The sequence below is a fragment of the Rhinopithecus bieti genome, unplaced genomic scaffold (assembly GCF_001698545.2).
Source record: "Rhinopithecus bieti isolate Rb0 unplaced genomic scaffold, ASM169854v2 scaffold_31548, whole genome shotgun sequence".
NCBI lineage: Eukaryota > Metazoa > Chordata > Mammalia > Primates > Cercopithecidae > Rhinopithecus > Rhinopithecus bieti.
The window spans coordinates 4,628,493-4,640,809 of record NW_016814470.1 but is presented as its reverse complement, the minus strand read 5'-3'; the positions used below and the strand labels follow the sequence as shown (position 1 = coordinate 4,640,809).

General features: G+C 49.4%; 1 long non-coding RNA gene across 1 annotated transcript in view; it reads right to left on the bottom strand.

The window, feature by feature from the left end:
* Window positions 1-914: 914 nt before the first annotated feature.
* Window positions 915-12,317, bottom strand: part of LOC108514683 (uncharacterized) — a 25,050-nt gene continuing 13,647 nt past the window's right edge. Inside the window, exons 2-3 of the long non-coding RNA XR_001881296.1 lie at window positions 11,404-11,654; window positions 915-1,203 (exon numbers count right to left, since the gene is read on the bottom strand). This is a non-coding gene — a long non-coding RNA (uncharacterized LOC108514683). The remainder of the gene's footprint in view (window positions 1,204-11,403; window positions 11,655-12,317) is intronic.

The window sequence follows — 12,317 nt, the reverse complement described above, 5'->3', positions numbered from 1 at the left end:
TGGCCTACTTCTCAGGGGACAAACCAGGGCTGCTAAGAGCAGGGGCTCCCACCTTGGATTCCCTGCCCCTCACCCTCCTCTCCACAGCCCTCAGCCAAGCCAGCAGCAGTGGTCAAGTCCACCTTCATCTGGAGGTGCTTTCCCAGTGAAACCTGGGCCAGGGATACATTTTCCCAGGTCCCGCAGACACTGCTAAGCCAGTACAGATGTTCAATGAGAAGACCATTCACAAAACCCTCGCATCAGCTCATCCGTGCTTCTCAGTTCCTCATAGCTGCATGATTTCTGAGCCCTGTCCACCTGGATATTTCCCTGAGATGACTTTTCCAGGTGTGAGCTCACTCAAGCCCAGCCAGCTGGGCAGGTGTGGAGTTCCTTACCCATTGCTGGTAAGAAGAGTGGGAGGAGGCCTGGCCTCCCACCCTCACCCTCCACCAGGAGAGAGCATCACAGAACTTCAGGGGCAAAGACAGGCAGAGGTGATCAAGGCCAAAGGACTCCAGCTCCAGCTGCTAGGTATCAAAATTACCTGCAAGAGCTTTCAAAAATTCAGATTAGGCCAGGCACGGTGACTCATGTCTGTAACCCAGCACTCTGAGAGGCTGAGGTGGATGGATCACTTGAGGTCAGGAGTTCATGACCAGCTAAACCCATATGGTGAAACCCCGTCTCTACTAAAAATACAAAAATTAGTTAGGCGTGGTGGCGCACGCCTGTAATTCCAGCTACTCAGGAGGCTGAGGCAGGAGAATCGCTTGAACCCAGAGGTGGAGGTTGCAGTGAGCCGAGATTGCGCCACTGCACTCCAGCCTGGGTGAAAGAGTAAGACTCTGTCTCAAAACAAAACAAAACAAACAAACAAATAAACAAAAAACACAATCAGATTAGAGAGCCCACACCCTCTAAGTCAGAACGTGAAATGGTGAGGCCAATAAGATTTATTTTTCAAATCTTCCCAAGGCTTCTAGTGCCCAGCAGACTGGTTTGCAAACCAGCCTTCTAAAGCAATCTTCTTTCTATTATTAAGAAGGAGCCCATGACACAGAGTTGTTAAGTTCAAGGTCTCTTGAGTCAGCTTTGGATCCACTGTTCCAAAGGGACAGGTTCTTAGGGGGCTGGCATTTTCTCGGAGTGAAGCAGGAGCTGCTGCAGGGGCTGAGAAAGCGGGAAGGAGCTCTTTGCTGCATTCCAGAGCAAATCTGGCTGTGAACAAACGAGAAAGAGCTTAAGTGTAAGCCGGGCTGAATGGATAATTAAACAGATAGCAAAATGGAATGCAGTTGCACACACCTCCCGGGAGCTGCTGGGGGGAGATAATATGCTTTCCTGTCGTCAGAAGGCACAGGAGGAAAAACAACTGGGCCTGGCCGTTGGCCATTTAACAATATTGCTTTTGTAAACAAGTTGAAAAATCCAATAACTGTAAAACTTATGGCATGTCCTTAAAAGCCTGTTGCTGTTTTCCCTATAAATGGATGAGCGTTTCCGACTGAAGGTGTTCTAATTAAACAGTTCGCATCCCCAGGGGCTGCGAGGTCATCCTAGGGAAGGAGGGTCTGATCTCTCCTCGTTTCCTCAGGACCACAGGTGGGGGTGGCCAGCTCGGGTTGCAGCCAGGCAGCGTTTTGTTTGCTTTGTTAGTCACTGTGCTGGATTGTAGCTGAACAGCTCTCTTCCTTCCTGTTGTCTACAAGGACTCCAAAGAGCAATCCAGCACAAACTCAAAGAAACAAACTCTTAGGATAGAAGCAGGGCAGTGACTGCCCACCAAAGAGGCAGCCCTTCAGGCTGGGAAGAGAGAGAAGTCTGGATCCGTTCATCAGGAAACACTTCGGTGGTGCAAGTAACAGAAAGGTAGAAAATCTACTTCTAGGCCTAGAGGAGCTCACAGTCCTGATGGGAAGAGAATGCACTCACACATGCACACTCACGCACACTCTCACACATACACCTTCACACATGCACTCGCACACGCTCATACATGCAGACTCAAGCACATGCTCACATATGTTCTCACACACATGCACAGCTCACATGCTCTCACACACACACTCAATGCACAATGCTTGCCATGGTTACACTCACACTTATGCACATGCTCATACACACTCTCCCCACATGCACAGTCATGCACACGCTCACACGATCACACTCATGCACCATGCTTCAACTCATGCCTATGTTCACATGCTCACACACACATGCACACTCATGCACACACACATGCTTATGCAACATGCATTATGTCACACATGCTCACACACAGAAACTCACACATTCACACACACTCACAATGCTCACCAACACCATATGTTCACACATGTTCACCACACAAATTCCACACATGCACATGCACACTCCTGCACACACTCACACATGCTCACACACATGTACTTACACTCATACACATGGTCACACACACTCACACATGCACACTCATGTACATGGTCACACACATGCTCACATATGCACATACACAGGGTCACACACGCTCCCACTCACACATACTCATGTTCATTCACACACTCATGCTCACTCACACACACACACTCACATATTCATACACACACACATCCTAAAAAGGGAATCAAGGGGAAGGAGCCCAGCACTGGTAAGTGGAACAGATAGGTGGTGGTGGGCAGGGGGCAGTGCTCCGGGGCTGGGGGTCTTTGTAAAGGAATGACAGAAACTCAGGGCTGGGTGGGATTCCAAAGGCCACTTGGTGCAAAAGTCAGCTCTCACTTTCTTCCTCCCCTTTTCTTATCTATATGGAGCATGGCCACACTTCACAGGTAATGGGCACAGTCCTCTGCAAGACTGTCCTCACTCCAGACATCAGCTGCAAGCTCACAGGTTCCCCAGGCCACCCACGCTCTAACCGGTTGGCTACAAATTTAGGAGTTCCCATGATTACCCTCAGGTTTGATAATTAGCTAGAAAGACTCACAGGACTCAGAAAGGCACTATATTTAAGATTATAATTTTTTAAATTGTAGTAACATACACATAGCACAAAATTTACCATCTTAGCCATTTTTAGGTGTCCAGTTCAGCAGTGCTAAGCACACTTGCATTGTTGTGCAACCAATCTTTGAAACACTTGTCACCTTCCAAAACCGAAACTCTGTACCCATCAAACAACCATTCCCCATCCCTCCTTCCAGCTCCTGGCAACCACCCTGGAACAAGCAGTTTCAGTGTCTATAAATTTGACCCTCTCGGTGCCTCGTATAAGTGGAATCCTACAGCATTTGTCTTTTTGGCCATTATAGTTTTATTACAGCAGAAGGTTACAAATCAGAGCCAACCAGAGAGAGAGACATGTACACAAGGTATGGGTGGATTTCAAATGCAAAGCACCCACCACACACTCAGGGACACATCACCCTCTCAGCTTTGTATGTGACCAACTCAGAAGACTGCCGACCAGGGCAGCTCACCCAAGCTTCAGTGTCCAGAGTTTTTACTGGAGTTTCACATAGCTGTAATTGATGGAATCACTGCCCATATGATGGAATTCAATCTCCAGCACACCTCCCCTCCCCAGAGGTCAGGCTGATATGCTATGACTCAAAGCCCCAGCTCTCTAATGCCATGACTGCTTTTCCTGACATAGCCAATCCTTATCCTGAATTATCTCATTAGTGTAAATGATGGACGGGTCCACCGTGAGTCACCTTATCAGCAGAAGCTACCAAGTGTGGTCTAAGAGGCTCACAGTGAATAGAAACAATAGGGCCCTATAACCCTCGTGGGGGATCAGGGATGTTTTTCTAACAGCCCATCGTCCCTACTGCCTTGGTTGAAGGGTGACCCCCAAATATATTCCCACATCCAGGAGTCTGTGAATGTGAGTTTATTTGGAATAAAAGGTCTTTTCAGATGTAATTGAGGATCATACATGCACTCACACATACTCACGCTCACATACATGCACAGGCTCACATGCTCACACACACACTTATGCACAGGCTCACCCACTCTCACACATGCACACTCATGCACGTGCTCACACTCGCACACACGCACAGGCTCACATGCTCACACCATGGGAAGAAAGACAGAGGCAGAGACAGGAGTGATGCTGCCACAAACCAACATGCCCAGGGCCACCAGAAGCTGGGGGAGTGAAGGAAGGATTCTCCCCTACAGCCTTCAGAGGGATCCCAGCCCTGCGGGCCTTGATTTGGGGCTTCTGGCCTCCAGAACCGTGAAAGAATTGATTTCTGTGCTTTAAGCCACCCAGTTTGTGGTGATTTGTTACAGCAGCCACAGGAAACGAACACAGAGAGGTATCATAAATGATACCCCACACATGCCATGGCCTCCCCTCAAGACAGACCAAAAGAGGGACTAAAGGGACACTGAGGCAGGCACCCAGGCAGAAGGGACATGAGAGGCTGGGGCAGAGGGTGGCAGCGCAGCCCACAGGCTTCTCCATCTTCTCCTTGGCAAGAGAAGCCCGCAGCCTCTGTTGTAGACTCTCCTCTGCACAGCCACCCACTGTGGGAAGGGCTCCGTTCTGGTTACTGAAAGCTATTTGTGGTAAACCTGCCTCCTTTGCCAGTGATGAGTTAAGGGATGGGCGTATGTCCTGGCCAGTGAAATGTGAGAGGAAAGATTTCCTGGTTTTTACAAAGGGGTGTTGGGGAGGAGACAGCTCCTTCTTCTCTCCTGGACCTGTCAGAGTGGATAGAGCCACAGCAGCCACCTTGTGACCATTAGGGCAGAAAGCTGGCTCACTGAGGAGGGCCAGGGGCAAAACAGGAAAGAACTTGACTCCCTGATGATGCTGTCCAGCCCCGCCCCCTGGACTTCTCATAGTGGAGATAATTAATTCCTTCTTTTGGGGCCTTTTGGGCCCTGGACTTCTTGTAGTGGTGATAATTAATTCCTTCTTTGGGGGCCTTTTGGGTCAGACTTTTCTGCTACTTGTGGCCAAAGCACCTTTACTCAATGGTTTTCAAACATTTTCAACCAAATCTCATTGTGCAACTATTTTACATTGGAATTCAGGTCCATACAGAGAACTGACACAAATAATTCACAAAACAGTATGTACAACACATTCGGATATTTTCTATCTATTTTTTTTTTTTTCCTTTTTTTAGTTACTGGTCACAACCTAGCATTTATTGATTGATTTCATGATCCACAAGTAGTCATGACACACAACTTGAAAAGCACAACCTGGAAAAAAAAAAAAAGAAATATTTGCCAGTGAGAGAGAGAAGTAAGTTGCCCCAGTGCAGGCAAAATCATACAGATCCCGCCCCAGACACCGAGATGGTGTTTTCGGGCACTGGTTGGGCACAAAGAAAGACAGAAGTGGAGAGGGACTCGGAGGGTGAGTCAGAGAAACAGGGAGACGGAGATGGAGGAAGAGCCCTGCTTAGCCAGAGCTGCACACCCACAGATGCTGACATGGTCCCCCGAGAAGGGCAGAGTGGAAGGCAGGCAGAATCAAGTGGAAAACACAGAAGCCCAGGGTTGGGAAGGAAAAGACAAAGAGATACAGGAAATTAAAAGCAAAATGCAGAGACAGAAGAGCAAGCAGGCTGGAAAGTGGAGATTCTAAGGCCAAGACCCAAAGGAGACACACCCCATTCTAAGCCAGAGCATGAGGGGCCAGTGCATGGGCCAGAGTCTTAGTGACCAGAGTCCAGCTGCAGGACTGGGCTCAGCCACTGATGAGCCTGTGGCCTTGGTCAAGTCACTTCACCTTTCAGCCTCTGCTTCCTTCTCTGGGAAACCCAGCTAGCAGTCCCTCCTTCGCACGAGTGTGGAGAAAGTCAGGCTGCAATGCGAGCCCCAGGACTTGACAGTCTATAAAGGATGGATGGATGTCCGTCAGGAAGGGCGGTCCACACAGACCACTGCCCTTGGCCGGACAGAGAGTCTTTCACTGCCACCCACCCACGGCGTCCCCAGTGTCCCTCTCCCGACAGTCCCCTCCCCGACTTCTCTGCCCAAAGGAGGGAAACCCATTTCCCTGGGAACAGCTGTGTTTCCTCAACAAACAAATGTTCCCTTAAAACGTTTCTGAGGAAGAGCGGATGGTAATGAGCGAACATCTGGCCGAGCGGCACACTTTCGTTTTTGGCAGCTCCGGAGCCCGCCAAGTGACTATTCCCTAATGTTCACCACATCCCAGCCCCTGCTATTCCCAATCAGGCTTGTACCACTACGCCTCAATTAAGAGCAGATGTGGGGCTGAGCGAACGAGGAGGAAAAAACACCCTTCCCCAGCATCCCTCTGCGCTGCTCAAAATCCAGGGAAGTGGTCTGAGAACTCGCAGCGGCTCCAGCTTCTGCCTTTCTAATTCATCCGTCCATCCATCCATCCATCTGTCCATCTGTCTGTCCGTCCATCCATCCATCCAGCTTCCCCTGCCGTGGCCTTTGGAGATACAGATCTGAACGACAGATCCTTGCCCCCTATCTCCTAGATAGACATTCTTCTTCCCTATAATACAGGCATTGGCAAACAGGCTCTATGAAGGGCCAGATAAAAAAATATCTGTCTTTGCAGGCCACACGGTCTTTGTCACAACTCTTCAACTCCACTGTTGCAGTGTGAAAGCAGCCATAGACAATATATAAATGAATGAGCATAGCTGTGCTCCAATAAAGCCTTATTTACCGAGATGGTGGCAGGCCGGATTTAGCCCATGGATCATCATCTGCTGACCCCTGCTATATGACAATATCCGAAGTCGAGGTAGTCACATCTTGGGGTATCTGCTTTAACTGTCCCTCACCCACTGCACTTCATGAGCCCTACTATCTCCTCCCCACCCCACTCTGGTGGACTCAGTTGATTGGCCCACACTGGGAAGACACAAGCGGTGATACCCAATCCAAGCTGGGCTACTCAGAGTCTTTCCCCAGGCTTAGGAATCGGACCAAGTGGGTCAGTTGGGTCTGCAGCTGATTTACACTGGGAACTGAGGGACCACCATCTTCTTCCTGCCTCCTAGACAGAGATGCAGCGAAAAGTGGGCTGTAGACAGTGCAAAACTGCTTTGGTCTGAATATTTGCCTGTCCCCTAAATTCATGTGTTGAAACCCTCACCCACAAAGTGATGGTATTAGGAGGTGGGGCCTGTGACTAGATCATGAGGGTGGAGCCTTCATCAATTGGATTAGTGCCCTTATAAAAGAGACCCCAAAGAGACCCTTGCCCCTTTCATCATGTGAGGACACGGTGAGAAGGCACCATCTCTGAACCAGAAAGCAGGCCATCACCAGATACTGAATCTGCCAGCAGCTTGGTCTTGGACTTCCCAGCCTCCAGAACCATGAGGAATAGATCTCTGTTGCTTATAAGTCCCCCAGTTTATGGTATTTTGTTACAGCAGCCCTGTGGTTCTAAGACAGGAATGAAATAACCCATGTGGAAAGAGGCTGCCTGGCATCCTAATGCCCTTTCAGACTGTCCCATCCTGTCCTGAGCCCTGCCTATGTTCTGGCCCTGTGTTCCCCAAAGCCCTCTGGATCCTTCTTGAAGAGTCTACTTTTCTGTTTATACTGGCTTAAGTTGGTGCTTACTTCAATTAACCAAGCAAGGCATTCTGAACCACTTTCTGCCTCTGCACTCCATTCATACAATTAATTGACTTTTGTGCCAGGGCTTGCCCTGCAGTAGATACCTATGCAACTAAGATATGTCCTTGCCCTCCAGCAGCAGATAGGTAGCAAAATAGGGAAGATGGACATCCGTGTTCCTCACTCTTGCACAGCCCACAATGTACTGATAAGGAGAGCATAAACCGCCAAGGAGGAAGGGGTATGGATTAGGAGATGAAGGAAATCTGAGAGTCTTGGCAGAGGAGGGACTATCTGTAGGTCTTGAAGAGTGAGTTGACTTTGGGCAGAAAAATAAAGGGGAGGAGGTGGTGCTTGAGTATAGAGCAACATTTTCCAAATTAGGTTCATAGAACACTAATCCCAGGAGGAGTTTTGTGGTATCCATCTTCCCCTTCTTTCTTACCCATGGACTTCTGATTCCATCCAACTGATAATGTGCTCCTTAGAAATACTCACTTTCCCAGGCTCCTTTGCAGCCTAGAGTGATCATGTGACATACTTTTGGCTAATGAGATGTAAGCAGAAGTCAGCTGGAGGATGATTCCAGGATATAAAGGTTCAAACTCACCTTTGCACCTTGCCTTCTCCTTCTTCCTGCCTGGAATGTAGCTGTAGTGCCTGAAAGGGCTGAGACCATTTTGCAACCATCAGGATGAAAGCTACATGTTAAGGAGGGCAGAGCAGGAAACTGGAAGGAGTCTGGGTTCCCAGTGCCATGTCTGAGCCATCACATCAGCCCTGGACTGCTTATTTCTGTACAGGTTCCTGGCCACTACTGAGGGAGGTGGTTCTTTTATTTGCAACTCAACAAAATCATTTCTAACAAATGCAATGTTTAATGATAAAAGAGTTCTAAGGACCAAATCAGTTTTTGTGTATACGAATTTCCACTGTCAGGAGTCACAAAATAGGTTATTACAGGTTCCGAGAAACCTTAACGTGAAGATCACTGTCTAACCCAATGTTTCCCAAAATATTTGTTGACCAGCACCTCCACTGCCAGGATGCCAATGGGCATCCCATGGAACACACTTCAGGAAACAAGCTATAGAGGAAGGAGTATGGGCTTCTGAGTCAAGAAAAATCTGGGTTATAATGCTGCGTGGCTTCAGGCATCTCACATAACCTCTCCGAGGCTGAGGTTCCTACTACATGAAACGAGGGAGGGACATTACAGTTTACAAGTAACCCAGGTAAAGGACTCGGCACTGTCTGTGGCTCCCAGTCAGTCGTCAACGATTCTCATTAGCTGCTAGGATCATGTTTTGGAAGGAACATAGCATCAGAGACAGAAGACACTGGTTTGAGTGACGGTTTGCCACTTTCTTTCTCTGTGACCTTGGGCCACAGACCGCACTTCTCCGAACCTCCGTGTTCTGAATGGCAGAGGAGGAATTACAATGTCTACTTGGGCAAGAGGAGATATGTAGAAAAGCCTGGCCCAAGGAGGACATTCCCCCAGTGCAGAAACCCAGAGCTCTGCCACCAGACCCTGTCTCTGGTCCCTGCAGGCCCGCCCTCTGCCCCAAAAAGGCTACAACATTTGGCTTCTGCATTTTCATTTGCAAGGCGTCTGCCTCGCCTCCCTGCCCACTTGTCTATCTTCCCGCAGGGATCGCTACTGAACCCTTCTGGGAGCTCCCCAGTGCATGCCCCAGTGCAGAGCCTCCACTTCAGCCAGCTGTCTCCTCATCAGTCTGCAGCGCCCAGTGCAGCACCCAGTGCAGCCTCCCAGCCTTGGCTCAGGCCAGGGTCCCCTCCAGCCCTCCCAGGCAGCCACATTACGAGGCTCAAACAAAAGCACAGGTGCGTGGCCTGAAGACCCAGACTGCAGCTTCACGCTGTGTGTGAGGCCTTGGGGAAATGGCTTCCCCTCTGAGCCTCAGTTTTCTCCTCTATAAAAGGAAGCAGTTGCAACATATGGAATTGAAAATGAAGATGATGAGACTTCCTTCACAGAGTTGTGAGGAAGATTAAATGAAGAGAAAAGCATATCTGTACATGCTTTGATGACAACATGCAATATTCATTGGTTACTACTATTTACATTTTATTTTCTCAGCCTTACTTTTGAGGCCTTTCATTCTTCTTAGTTCCCCTCTCCCCTCTTCAGAGTGAGCTTGACTTTTTATTTGACATGTGCTGAGTGTGAACTGTGTGCTGGGTACCCTGTTTATATTATCTTATTTCATCTTCCCCCAAATTATCTGAGGTAAATCCTCATTTTATTCCTATGCTCCAGTTAAGGAAACAAGCTCGGAGAGGCTAAGTCCTTGGCTTGGGGCAGAGGGCATATATATAGCAGATCTGAGGCTCGAATCCAGGTATTCTGGTGTTAAGGCTTATGCTTCTCATTACAGCACTATCCTGCTTCCCTCCTGGCTGTCAAAACCTGTCCATCAATCCTGACCCCAGGTTAATGAGGCCGATATTAACTTGCTCATCTGTCTCAGGAACAGATCTCATGCCATATTAGTCATTGACATGTTAGTGTGAACTGAAACCTACTTTCTGAAGTTCGTTTCTGACTCGTCTCAGGCAGAGGTCCCTGCTGCCTCCTTTGTACCCCCAAAGCTCATGTAAATCCCCAGCATAGCCTTGCCACGCTGCATTGCAATGGTACCTGTCTGTCCCTCTGAACTGAATTTGTGGTTTGGTCAAGGATTATATGTATTCATCTCAGTGTCCCCAGTGACCAACACAGCACCTGCCACTAAGCAGAGACCCAATTAAATCTGATGAATGAACAAATGAAGCAAGTTAATCATACCTCCTAATGAAAGCCATATGCATAAATGAATCTTGAGGCAGTTTTCATTTTAGTGAAATGACAGTGATAGGTACTTAGAGTCAGGGCTGGTCCTACCAGGAAGGGGCTATAAATTAGGGAGCCCCCAAAGTTCCCTTCTATTCCCAGAAACACTCCCTCACCTCATTGCTGCTCACTGTTCGAGCTTTCCTTTCACTGTGGGCAGATTTTCCTTCCCCTGGAAAGCCCTCTCCCTTCCTTTAAACGTCTGTTCAAGTCCCACCTCCTTCCAGAAGTCCTCCACCCAAATCCTCATCCATTCTCCTTGTCTCTGAACTCCTGGGTTCGATTGCAGCTCATTTTGTAGCCAGACACTAGCAGAAACCAACCATGTATTAACCAGGGAACACATCGGAAGGCTCTTGAGCAGTGCTCAGGGCTGATGTGAAGGTGGGAGACTCAAGCATAGGAAATGAACGGGGGTGAGGGAAGCCAGGCGTTCCGTCCCCAGCTGGATCCACACTGCAGGGATTACCTGGTGAGGTGGCCACCACTGGCCTTGGGCCTTGCTGCGAGGATGAGCACGGAACTGCCTTACTTCTTCTCACCACTCACTTATAATCCACCTCCAGCTTGGAAGAAGCAAAGGGGCCAAGCTTAGGTCAGATGCCCGTGTCCTCAGCGCAGCAAAGTGGGGCTCTGTTCCGTCCCGGGCCACACACCAGGGTGTGTTGCACAAATGCAGCAAGGGCTCGGGACCACAGGAGTCCACCCCTCTGGCTGCCCAGCCTTCACGCCCATCCGTCTCCTGTTCTCATGGTTTGCCAGGGCATGAGTAATAACCACATGCAAGAAGCTTTTAGGAAGCAAACTCAGCAAGGCTTGCAGATGAATTGGATATGGGATGAGGGAAAGTACTAAAGCCGCCTCCTGGGTTTCTGGCCTGCAGAGCTAAGGGGATGGAGATGTCATCACAGAGGTGGGACCACTCAAAGAGGACTTGGTGTTGGAAACAGGTCAATAGCTCACTCTCCATACACCCGCTCCAAAGCTCCCAGACTCACCTCTTCACCCAGAGCAGTTTATCCTGGCTCGGCTCCATGCTGTCCTTTGGCCACACCTCTTTACCAGGCCGGTATTTCCCATTTATGTTCCCTCTTCCTCAGCAAGCTCTCTCTAGCCTCAGTCATTAGTGCTTTTTCTTTCTTTAGCAATAGATAGCCTGTAATCCCAGCACTTTGGGAGGCCAGGGCAGGCGGATCACTTGAGTCCAGGAGTTCAAGACCAGCATGGGCAACCTGGCGAAACCCCGTCTCTACAACAACAAATTAGCCAGGCATGGTGGCATGAGCCTGTAGTTCCAGCTACTTGGTGAGGTTGAAGTAGGAGGATCACTTGAGCCTGGGAGGTCAAGGCTGCAGTGAGCCAAGATCGCATCACTGCATTCCAGGCTGGGTGACAGAGTGAGACCACATCCCAAACAAACAAGCAAACAAAAAACAATACATGTAGGCCCGGCACAGTGGCTCACACCTGTAATTCCAGAGCTTTGGGAGGCTGAGGTGGGAGGATTGCCTGAAGTCAGGGGTTGGAGGCTGCAGTGAGTTGCAATCGTGCCACTGCACTCCAGCCTGGGCAACAGAGTGATACTCTGTCTCAAAAAAAAAAAAAAGTCCAGGTGCAGTGGCTCAAGCCTGTAATCCCAGCACTTTGGAAGCCCCAGGCGGGTGGATCATGAGGTCAAGCATTCGAGAGCAGCCTGGAGAGCATGGTAAAACCCCGTCTCTACTGAAAATACAAAAATTAGCCGGGAGTGGTGGTGCGTGCCTGTAATCCCAGCTACTCGGGAGGCTGAGGGAGGAGAATCACTTGAACCTGGGAGGTGGAGGTTGCAGTAAGCTGAGATTGTGCCACTGCACTCCAGCCTGGGTGACAGAGCAAGACTCTCTCTCAGCTGGGGGGGGGGGGGGGGGGGGGG